General features: G+C 40.4%; 1 long non-coding RNA gene across 1 annotated transcript; it reads left to right on the top strand.

The window, feature by feature from the left end:
* On the top strand, positions 551–1,392 carry LOC110267572. The gene is made up of 3 exons (XR_002355329.1): positions 551–875; positions 948–1,192; positions 1,308–1,392. It is a non-coding gene; the product is annotated as an uncharacterized LOC110267572 (long non-coding RNA).

Raw genomic sequence — 12,547 nt, 5'->3', positions numbered from 1 at the left:
TTTTTTATACATTATTATTGTTGGATTAAAATTTATTTCTAATGACTATATTATTCCTATTTTTATTTGAAATTACCTAAACTACCCCTAACCCTAAATCTAACCCAACACCCACACACACTCACCAAACCCTAGCCACCCCTAAACTCACACAGCAGCAGCTGCTATCAGAATGAGACAAAAAAGGAAAGAAAGGGTTAGGAGGAAAACGGGAAGAAGGAGGGGGAAGAGAGGAGGAACGATGCTGGCGAGGTGCCCACTATCGCCGCCGCTGCGTTGTCGCTGGGTCTTGGAGGAAGGCCATGCCTTGAGCTGTCGCCGTCGATCCACTACGAGCCGTCATCGCAAGCCAGGTCCGAGGCGAGAGAGAGAGGAAGCCATGAGGAAGAAGGGAAGGAGAGGCGAAGGATCGTGCCGGCGTCGCGCCTCACCCCTGGGCCGCGTCCCGCTATCACTGCCGTCACTCCTGGTCACTGTCGAGCTTGCCATCGAAGACGCCGCCTGTGCTGCCAGATCTATCGCGCCACTGACCGCTACCGTTCCATTGTTGCCATTAATGGGGTTTCGCCAGGAGAGGGGAGACGCACCAGGAGGAGCCTGACGTGCGTGAGGAAGAAGGGGAGAGGTCCAACGTTGAGATAGTTCCTGTCACCGCCGTCTACCTCTGTCACTGCTGATCTGCTGCTCTGTGGTGCTTAGCTGGAGCTTCTGTTACTGTTACCGGAGATCTGTGGTTGCCGGAAGACACCATTGTTGTTGCTGCCGAAGGAGGAGGAAGCCTTGCCGCTGTTTTGGCCGTCAGGAGCAGTCCTGTGGCCACCGGAACCACCGCCGGGGATGCCGCTACTTGGCTCAGTCACTTCTTCTTAGTTGCGGTAAGGGTCTTGTTATTAGCTTTGGTCTTTTTTGAATTCTGGAAATACTGTAGTCACTGAAAGTTGCTGCAGCCGCCGTCTGGGTCACGTGGAGGGAGGAAGAGCCGCGAGGTGTCGCCACACCTTGCCTCCGCTGCCTTTGTCGCCAGAAACAGCCACTGAGTCCTCTGTATTGGTAAGCATTTCTGATTCGAAAGGCCTTTGTCACTGCCCTGTAAACTTATGCTGAGGCGTTGCGGTGTTGTCCATCATAGGTTTGTGTATTCATACTTGCATTCCGTGCTCGGAGTTTGTAGCTGCCTCGTTTTGTCATTTCAGTAGGTAATTATGTTTCGGGAATCCCCGCGTTAGTGTTCTGTACCTGTATTAAAACCTTTACGATATTAATGTTCTTAGGATTTAGTAACCGAGGTTGCTTGTTATGATTTTGAGCTGTTTATGCTGCTGCAAAAGTGTGTGGGGCTGTGCTTTGAAGCTACCATTGATTTTGGGTCGAGACGAAGGATTTCTGAGAAGCATTCGGGTTATGGTTTCAATTTGTTGAGGTAGGGGCGTTTTTAGAAAAGTATATTTTATAAAGTGGAATTATTATATATAGATATTATGTGGTAAAAATGTACCCTTGAGTGATTGTATATGTCTTATGTAATGTTGGTTGTCTTGGATGAATATGAATGCTTGGTTGATTTGATTATTATTTGGTTTTGTGAAACGGACGGTTTTGAAGTGTTTCTTTAAAGTTGATTCTTTAAAGTTTTAAATCAAGTTTAATCCGTTGGAAAATTGATTTGAGTTTGATTTGGTTTTCCTGAAATATGAAAATGGAAATGCACCTTTGGATTTAGTTGGATTTTGAGCTGATTTGGTTTTGAACCCTTTAAAGAGGGTTGTGGAATGGTTTGGATGGGACCCGGAAAGGGTGGCAGAGTCCATGTTTTAGGGGAGGTGTTGCCGAAATTTCTGTAAAAATCCAAGGTTCTATTTGAAATGTTATTTGGACAATTATGAGTTTAAGACTTGTACTATTTTACTTGAACTATTTACAAAGGTGAAGAATTGTGTTTCAGAATGAATTATTGAAAAGAGAACTATGACTCAGCTTTGTTTCTTAAGGAAAGTATTTTTACCCTTGGGTGCAAGGCATTTAGAAGGGGCTTGTGTATTAAGCTGTTTTAAAGGTGAAAAGGTTTATCTCTTTGAAATTAACTTGAGGAGTTCAATTGGAGGAATTTCAGTGGTTTTGAAAGAACTTGAATCTTGATTGACAAACCTTCTTTTTACGACATTTTGGGATAAGTTTAAAGTATCCTTTAAAGTTCGGGTTTAGAAAAACTAAAATAATTTCTGAGCCGTTGGGAACGTTTCAGATTTTTAGCATGGGATTGAAATTAGTTTTAGTTTAAGTAAAAGAAAGGATTTCGAAAATGTGGTTAGATTAACGGATTACACGACTTGGTTTGGCTTAAATTCTATTCCTATTTTTATTTATTCGAGTCATGAAAATTAAGGTTTTACAGATTTTTTAAATGAATTTGAGGAAATTAATTATGTTATTCTCCCCTAAAGACTTGAGACTCTGCCGAGGAACTTTTGTTACAAAATCCTGTTTTTGGATGGGTGATTTTGAATATTTCAGAAGAGACCTTTAATTTGCCATGGTTTTGGCAATTTTGGAAAGAGGATGCCGAGGGTGGCTCTATTTTGAAAAGGGAACCTACTTTGAGTAAAAGTGGCTTATGAGTCTGAAATGATTTGAGGAATGGGAATTTTAAAGCCAGGGCTGAAAAAAATTGATTTTTGACTTTAAGGTAAAGTGAATTGAGAAAAAGTGATTTATGGCTTGAATGATGATTTTATGAGTTTTATGATGTTAGATGGTGGAGGTGCTATTATATTATGAGCCGGAATGGCTGTGTATGATAATGAATTATGGCTGATTGCGGAACATGTTATGAGCCGGATGGCTGACTATGAATCATGAATTTAAGCCGGATGGCTGAGATAAATGTTGATTTATGGCTGAGAATAAATGCATATATGCTGAGTTATTGATATTGTGATTGTTACACTCCACCTATCTGAGATACGAGTTTTCCTGGGTGAAAGCAGTGGCTAGTCACCACGTGCTCCAGGTGGAGACTCGATACTCTGTTGACCCTATGTCGTAAGTGTGGCCGGACACTATGAAAGTTCCGGATGAGCTCGCCCCCGTGAATGTATACCAGTGAGGGTGTTGGATGTGAATTATGATTATGATTGTGAATAACTCGAGTTGGGGATGCACGACAGAGGGTTAGTCCTATGGTTAGCTACCAAGACTTATCGGGTTGGCTTAATAACCGACAGATGATATCATCAGCCACTAGGGTAGGCATTCATCATATGCATCTATGTGACATTGTTTGGGTGTGCATATTGTACTTGGTTTGCCTTTGTGATTAATTGTGGTTAACTGCTAGTTGCCCTACTTGAAGTAATTGTTTGTTTGTGCTTGAACTTTCCTACTTGTATTTGTGACTGGGATTCTGTTGGACTGTGGTGACTGGTTGTTGTTTGGATTGTTTGGGCCTAGGGCCGTGGTTGATCATGAGGTGGGCCGAAGGCCATGTCTGGTTGATGTTTCTGGTTTAGAAAAGTATGAAAAACTAATTTGGTTCAGCATAGATAAACCTTTTGAAAGGCTTTTGAATTTTTTAAGAAATGAACAGTTTCCTCTTTCAGAAAAGATTTCAGATATTTTTTTATATTGTAAAAATTTGCTTTGAAAGAATGCATAAGGCGGTTACTAATCACTGTAGCGATTTTATCTCGCGTATCCTATTATAGTAATTCTGCAACCCTATAGTGAGAACCCTTTCGAGGATGATGTTCTCACTCCCCTACAAGTCTTTTCTTTTCAAGTTACGGATGATGAAGTTTGGAAGAGCTTATTTCTTTTCTGTTAGACGATACTTCTGTATTGTTTTAGTATTTATGTTTCCCTCGCCTTATTCATTATGCATTCTGTAAGAGGGATAGAAGTTGTATTAGTAATGCTTGTAAAATTATTAATATATATATACATTTAAATGTATTCTTTGTGGGTTTTGTAAGTGTGTTGTATGTATGGATGTACGTTACTTAACAAAAAGGTATTTTGGAGTGGTTATACGGTTTAAAGTATTAAACAGGCTCATATTTTAGTATTAAATACGGTAAGAGTCATCGTAATACCCGAGCTATCAGAGTGGCGCAGCTGGAAGTGTGACATTTTGATAGTTAGGGTGTTACACGCACCACCTGTTCATCCAGTGTACATGCAAGAGATTGTGTTCAAGGTGTACAAGGTTGAGTTTCCCCTGATACCAGACGAGAAGCTACGGCCAGAGTGGTATAAGACATGTTTACATCCTAATCCCGCCATGCATAGGAAAGCAACCGACAGACCAGTTTCCATGAGGTTTTGTAATGAGATGGTTGAGGTTGAGCACCAAGAAAAATGGTGTGGGCTATGCAGGCAAATTGGCCATACTTGGAAAGGCTATCCCAATCAACCCACAAGGGATAACTAGCTGTGTCTTTTGGTGTATTTTGTTTATTCTAGTCTTTTCTTATATTCCTATGACTTCATTATCTTATTTGTTTTGTTTATTTCGTTAATTACAAATTGAATGCAAAAACTGAATTAAAAATCGACATTCTTCATTCAAGTATACTTGAAAATAGTTACTAGACTACCATAGGATAGATAATAACAAATGATACATAAATTCAAATTCAAATAAGCATCTCCATTCCTACCATTGGGGCAAACATCTTTGAGTTGAAGTCTCAACTGGTCACTCTGGTACAACAGAATTGCCAGTTTCATGGACTTCCACAAGAAGATCCTAACAAATTCACATCTGACTTCTTGTAGATATGTGACACTGTTAAGACTAATGGAGTAAATCCAGAGGTTTACAAGCTCATGCTCTTTCCCTTTTCTGTAAGAGACAGAGCAAGGCTATGGTTGGATTCTCAGCCTAACGAAAGCTTAGACACATGGGAGAAGATGGTCAATGAATTCTTGACCAAATTCTTTCCACCTCAAAAGCTGAGCAAGCTTAGGGTGAAAGTACAAACCTTTAGACAAAAAGAGGGTGAATCCCTCTATAAAGCTTGGGAAAGATACAAGAAACTGATCAGGAGATGTCCTCCTGACATGATTTCAGATTCGGCCATGCTATACATTGGTGCACGAAATCGTGATCGTTCATTCCTTGGTAACGGCATCAAAAACTTGGTACGCACGTTCATAATCTTAGTTCTTTGTCACAACTTCACACAACTAACCAGCAAGTGCACTGGGTCGTCCAAGTAATAAACCTTGCGTGAGTAAGGGTCGATCCCACGGAGATTGTCGGCTTGAAGCAAGCTATGGTCATCTTGCAAATCTCAGTCAGGCGGATTCAAATGGTTATGGTGAATTGATAATTAAAATATAATTAAAATATAAAATAGGATAGAAATACTTATGTAATCCATTGGTGAGAATTTCAGACAAGCGTGTGGAGATGCTTTGTTCCTTCTAATTCTCTGCTTTCCTATTGCCTTCATTCAATCCTTCTTACTCATTTTCATGGCAAGCTGTATGTTGGGCATCACCGTTGTCAATGGTTACATCTCGTCCTCTCAGTGAAAATGGTCTAAATGCGCTGTCACTGCATGGCTAATCATCTGTCGGTTCTCGATCATGCTGGAATAGGATCCAGTAATCCTTTTGCGTCTGTCACCACGCCCAGCACTCGCGAGTTTGAAGCTCGTCATAGCCATCCCTTCCCAGGTCCTACTCGGAATACCACTGACAAGGTTTAGACTTTCCGGATCTCGAGAATGGCCGTCAATAATTCTAGCCTATACCACGAAGACTCTGATCGTGAATCAGGAGGCTAAGAGATATGCATTCAAGCTTGTTTTCATGTAGAACGGAAGTGTTTGTCAGGCACGCGTTCATAAGTGAGAATGGCGATGAGCGTCACATAATCATCACATTCCTCATGTTCTTGTGTGCGAATGAATATCTTAGAGAAGAAATAGGCTTGAGTTGAATAGAAAAACAATAGTACTTTGCGTTAATTCATGAAGAACAGCAGAGCTCCACACCTTAATCTATGGTGTGTAGAAACTCTACCGTTGAAAATACATAAGAACAAGGTCCAGGCATGGCCGAATGGCCAGCCTCCATGATCTCAGAACTAAACGTCCGGAGATGAAAATACAATAGTAAAAGGTCCTATTTATAATGAACTAGTTACTAGGGTTTACAGAGATAAGTAAATGATGCAGAAATCCACTTCCGGGGCCCACTTGGTGTGTGCTTGGACTGAGCATTGAAGCTTTCATGTGTAGAGACTTCTTTTGGAGTTAAACGCCAGGTTGTAACCTATTTCTGGCGTTTAACTCTGATTTGCAACTTGTTTCTGGCGTTTAACGCCAGAATAGGGCAGAAAGCTGGCGTTGAATGCCAGTTTGCATAATCTAAACTCAGGCAAAGTATGAACTATTATATATTTTTGGAAAGCCCTGGATGTCTACTTTCCAACGCAATTGAGAGCGTACCATTTGGGTTTCTGTAGCTCCAGAAAATCTATTTCGAGTGCAGGGAGGTCAGAATCCAACATTATCTGCCGTCCTTCTTCAGCCTCTGAATAAGATTTTTGCTCAGGTCCCTCAATTTCAGCCAGAAATTACCTGAAATAACAGAAAAACACACAAACTCATAGTAAAGTCTAGAAATGTGATTTTTATTTAAAAACTAATAAAAATATACTAAAAACTAACTAAATCATACTAAAAGCTATGTAAAAACAATGCCAAAAAGCGTATAAATTATCCGCTCATCACAACACCAAACTTAAATTGTTGCTTGTCCCCAAGCAACTGAAAATGAAATAGGATAAAAAGAAGAGAATATACTATAAATTCTAGAATATCAATGAAACTTAGCTCCAATCAGATGAGCGGGACTAGTAGCTTTTTGCCTCTGAACAGTTTTGGCATCTCACTTTATCCTTTGAAGTTCAGAATGATTGGCATCTATAGGAACTCAGAATTTAGATAGTGTTATTGATTCTCCTAGTTTAGTATGTTGATTCTTGAACACATCTACATTATGAGTCTTGGCCGTGGCCCTAAGCACTCTGTTTTCTAGTATTACCACCGGATACATACATGCCACAGACACATAACTGGGTGAACCTTTTCAGATTGTGACTTAGCTTTGCTAGAGTCCCCAGTTAGAGGTGTCCAGGGTTCTTAAGCACACACTTTTTTTACTTTGGACCTCGACTTTAACCGCTCAGTCTCAAGTTTTCACTTGACACCTTCACGCCACAAGCACATGGTTAGGGACAGCTTGGTTTAGCCGCTTAGGCCAGGATTTTATTCCTTTAAGCCCTCCTATCCATTAATGCTCAAAGCCTTGGATCCCTTTTTTATTTTACCCTTGCCTTTTGGTTTAAAGGGCTATTGGCTTTTTCGGCTTGCTTTTTCTCTTTCTTTCTTTTTTTTTTCTTTCGCCTTTTTTTTCGCAAGCTTTTCTCTATTCACTGCTTTTTCTTGCTTCAAGAATCATTTTTATGATTTTTCAGATCATCAAATAACATTCTCCTTTTTCATCATTCTTTCAAGAGCCAACAATTTTAACATTCATAAACAACAAATTCAAAAGACATATGCACTGTTCAAGCATTCATTCAGAAAATAAAAAGTATTGTCACCACATCAAAATAATTAAACTAGTTTCAAGGTTGAATTCGAAATCATGTACTTCTTGTTCTTTTGTGATTAAAAATATTTTTCATTTAAGAAAGGTGATGGATTCATAGGACATTCATAGCTTTAAGACATAGACACTTAGACACTAGTGATCATGTAATAAGACACAAACATAAATAAACATAAAGCATCGTAGACGAAAAACAGAGAAAAAAAAATAGACAAAGAGATTAAGGAACGGGTCTACCTTAGTGAGGGTGGCGTCTTCTTCCTCTTGAAGAACCAATGGTGCTCTTGAGTTCCTCTATGTCTCTTCCTTTCCTTTGTTGCTCCTCCCTCATGACTCTTTGATCTTCTCTAATTTCATGGAGGAGGATGGAATGCTCTTGGTGCTCTACCCTTAGTTGTCCCATGTTGGAACTTAATTCTCCTAGGGAGGTATTAATTTGCTCCCAATAGTTTTGTGGAGGAAAGTGCATCCCCTGAGGCATCTCAGGGATTTCATGATGAGAAACTTCCTCATGCTCTTGTTGAGGTTCATAAGTGGGCTCTCTTGCTTGCTCCATCCTTTTCTTAGTGATAGGCTTGTGAGATGAATCTTTTCATCTCCCATGACTCAGAGGTGAAAGCTTTTGCCTTCCCTTTCATCTTTCTAGAGGTTTCTCTGGCCTTAGGTGCCATAAATGGTTATGAAAAAACAAAAAGAAACGCTTTTACCACACCAAACTTAGAAGGTTTGCTCGTCCTCGAGCAAAAGAAGAAAGAGGGGAGTAGAAGAAGAAGAAATAGAGGAGATGGAAGGGGTTTAGTGGTTTGGCCAAGGGGGAGAAGTAGTGTTTGTGATATGTGGAAAAGAAGGAGTGAAGGGGGTTTTTATATAGGAGTGGAGATAGGGGTAGGTTCGTGTATTTGGGGTTGGGTTTGGGAGGGATTGGTGAAGGGTATTTGGGGAAGAGTGTTATGAAAAGGTGGGAGAGAGAGAGAGGTAGGGTAGGTGGGATCCTGTGGGGTCCACAGATCCTGAGGGGTCAAGGACTTAGCATCCCTGCTCCAATTAGGCGTGCAAAACGCCCTTGTAATGCATGTCTGGCGTTAAACGCCAGCTTGCTACTTGTTTCTGGCGTTTAACGCCAATTCCATGCTCTGTTCTGGCGTTAAACGCCAGTCTGGTGCTTGTTTCTGGCGTTTAACGCCAGCTTGATGCTTCTTACTGGCGTTTAAACGCCAGTAAACTCTTCCTCCAGGGTGAGCTATTTTTAATGCTGTTTTTCATTCTGTTTTTGATTTTTCAGTAGTTTTTGTGACTTCACATGATCATAAACCTAAAGAAAACATAAAATAGCAATGGAAAATAAATAGATATAATTAAATAACATTCACATCAATCACAGCTTTTGCTGTGGCTAGGAAGGGTCTTCCAAGGATGATGGATTCATCCTCATCCTTCCCAGTGTCTAGGATTATGAAATCAGTAGGGATGTAAAGGCCTTTGACCTTCACTAGTACGTCCTCTACTTGTCCATAAGCCATTTTCATGGATTTGTCTGCCATCTCTAATGAGAATTTGGCAGCCTGTACCTCAAAGATTCCTAGTTTCTCCATTACAGAGAGTGGCATTAAGTTTATCCCTGACCCCAGGTTACACAGAGCCTTCTCAAAGGTCATGGTGCCTATGTTACAGGGAATTAGGAATTTACCATGATCCTATTTTTTTTGAGGTAAAGTGTGCTGAACCCAGATATTTAGTTCATTAATGAGCAATGGAGGCTTGTCCTCCCAAGTCTCATTACCAAATAGCTTGGCATTCAGCTTCATGATTGCTCCTAAATACTGGGCAACTTGCCCTTGAACAATGTCTTCATCTTCTTCAGAAGAAGAATAGTCATCAGAGCTCATGAACGATAAAAGGAGGTTCAATGGAATCTCTATGGTCTCTAGATGAGCCTCAGATTCCTTTGGTTCCTCAAAAGAAAACTCCTTATTGGTCAGTGAATATCCCAGGAGGTCTTCCTCACTAGGATTCACTTCTTCTTCCTCCTCTCTGGGTTCGGCCACACCAAGTAAGGTTATGGCCTTGCACTCTCTTTTTGGATTCTCTTCTGTATTGCTTGGGAGAGTACTAGGAGGAGTTTCAGTGACTCTTTTACTCAGCTGGCCCACTTGTGCCTCCAAATTTCTAATGGAGGACCTTGTTTCATTCATGAAACTTAGAGTGGCCTTAGATAGACCAGAGACTATATTTGCTAAGCTAGATGGATTCTGCTTAGAATTCTCTGTCTGTTGCTGAGAGGATGATGGAAAAGGCTTGCTATTGCTAAACTTGTTTCTTCCACCATTATTAAAGCCTTGTTGAGGCTTTTGTTGATCCTTCCATGAGAAATTTGGATGATTTCTCCATGAGGGATTATAGGTGTTTCCATAGGGTTCTCCCATGTAATTCACCTCTGCTATTACAGGGTTCTCAGGATCATAAGCTTCTTCTTCAGAAGATGCTTCTTTAGTACTGTTGGATGTAGCTTGCAATCCATTCAGACTCTGAGAAATCATATTGACTTGCTGAGTCAATATTTTATTCTAAGCCAATATGGTATTCAGAGTATCAATCTCAAGAACTCCCTTTTTCTGAGGCACCCCATTGTTCACAGGATTCCTCTCAGAGGTGTACATGAACTGGTTATTTGCAACCATTTCAATGAGTTCCTAAGCTTTTACAGGGATTTTCACGTGAAGAGATCCTCCTACAGAATGGTCCAATGACATCTTTGATAATTCAGACAGACCATCATAGAATATATCCAGGATGGTCCATTCTGAAAGCATGTCAGAAGGACACTTTTTGGTCAGTTGCTTGTATCTCTCCCAAGCTTCATAGAGGGATTCACCTTCTTTCTGTTTGAAGGTTTGAACATCCACTCTAAGCTTGCTAAGCTTTTGAGGAGGAAAGAACTTGGCTAAGAAAGCCGTGACCAGCTTATCCCAAGAGTTCAGGCTATCTTTAGGTTGAGAGTCCAACCATATTCTAGCTCTGTCTCTTACAGCAAACGGGAAAAGCATAAGCTTGTAGACCTCGGGATCAACCCTATTGGTCTTAACAGTATCACAAATATGCAAGAATTCAGTTAAGAACTGAAAAGGATCTTCTGATGGAAGTCCATGAACTTGCAATTCTGTTGCATCAGAGAAACTAATTGAGGCTTTAGCTCAAAATTGTTTGCTCCAATGGCAGGGATTGAGATGCTTCTTCGATGTAAGTTGGAATTTGGTGCAGTAAAGTCACCAAGCATCTTCCTTGCATTGTTGTTGGGTTTGGCCATGTCTCCTTCTTTTTCAAAAATTTCTGTCAGATTTTCTCCAGAAAGTTGTGCTTTAGCTTCCCCCAGCTTCCTCTTCAGAGTCCTTTCAGGTTCAGGATCAGCTTCAACAAGAATGTTCTTATCCTTTCTCCTGCTCATATGAAAAAAAAGAGAACAGAAAAGAAAATATGGAATCCTCTATGTCATAGTATAGAGATTCCTCATATGAGTATAAGAAGAGAAGAATAGAAGAAGGAAAAGATAAGAATTCGAACACAGAAGAGAGGAGTAGGTTCGAATTTTTGAGTGAAAGAGGGGTGTTAGTAGATAAATAAATAAATAGAAGGGGATGAGAGAGAGAAGAATTTGAAAATTAAATAAAATAAAATAAGCAAGCTATGGTCATCTTGCAAATCTCAGTCAGGCGGATTCAAATGGTTATGGTGAATTGATAATTAAAATATAATTAAAATATAAAATAGGATAGAAATACTTATGTAATCCATTGGTGAGAATTTCAGACAAGCGTGTGGAGATGCTTTGTTCCTTCTGATTCTCTGCTTTCCTATTGCCTTCATTCAATCCTTCTTACTCCTTTCCATGGCAAGCTGTATGTTGGGCATCACTGTTGTCAATGGCTACATCCCGTCCTCTCAGTGAAAATGGTCCAAATGCGCTGTCACTGAATGGCTAATCATCTGTCGGTTCTCGATCATGTTGGAATAGGATCCAGTAATCCTTTTGCGTCTGTCACCACGTCCAGCACTCGCGAGTTTGAAGCTCGTCACAGCCATCCCTTCCCAGGTCCTACTCGGAATACCACTGACAAGGTTTAGACTTTCCAGATCTCAAGAATGGCCGCCAATAATTCTAGCCTATACCACGAAGACTCTGATCGTGAATCAGGAGGCTAAGAGATATGCATTCAAGCTTGTTTTCATGTAGAACAGAAGTGTTTGTCAGGCACGCGTTCATAAGTGAGAATGGCGATGAGCATCACATAATCATCACATTCCTCATGTTCTTATGTGCGAATGAATATCTTAGAGAAGAAATAGGCTTGATTTGAATAGAAAAACAATAGTACTTTGCATTAATTCATGAAGAACAGTAGAGCTCCACACCTTAATCTATGGTGTGTAGAAACTCTACTGTTGAAAATACATAAGAACAAGGTCCAGGCATGGCCGAATGGCCAGCCTCCATGATCTCAGAACTAAATGTCTGGATATGAAAATACAATAGTAAAAGGTCCTATTTATAATGAACTGGTTACTAGGGTTTACAGAGATAAGTAAATGATGCAGAAATCCACTTCCGGGGCCCACTTGGTGTGTGCTTGGACTGAGCATTGAAGCTTTCATGTGTAGAGACTTCTTTTGGAGTTAAACGCCAGGTTGTAACCTGTTTCTGGCGTTTAACTCTGATTTGCAACTTGTTTCTGGCGTTTAACGCCAGAATAGGGCAGAAAGCTGGCGTTGAACGCCAGTTTGCATCATCTAAACTCGGGCAAAGTATGGACTATTATATATTTATGGAAAGCCCTGGATGTCTACTTTTCAACGCAATTGAGAGCGTGCCATTTGGGTTTCTGTAGCTCCATAAAATCCATTTCGAGTGCAGGGAGGTCAGAATCCAACA

Source organism: Arachis ipaensis, chromosome B02 (assembly GCF_000816755.2).
Source record: "Arachis ipaensis cultivar K30076 chromosome B02, Araip1.1, whole genome shotgun sequence".
Classification (NCBI taxonomy): Eukaryota; Viridiplantae; Streptophyta; class Magnoliopsida; order Fabales; family Fabaceae; genus Arachis; species Arachis ipaensis.
The sequence above is the reverse complement of the archived record's forward strand: the minus strand, read 5'-3'. Positions and strand labels throughout refer to the sequence as shown.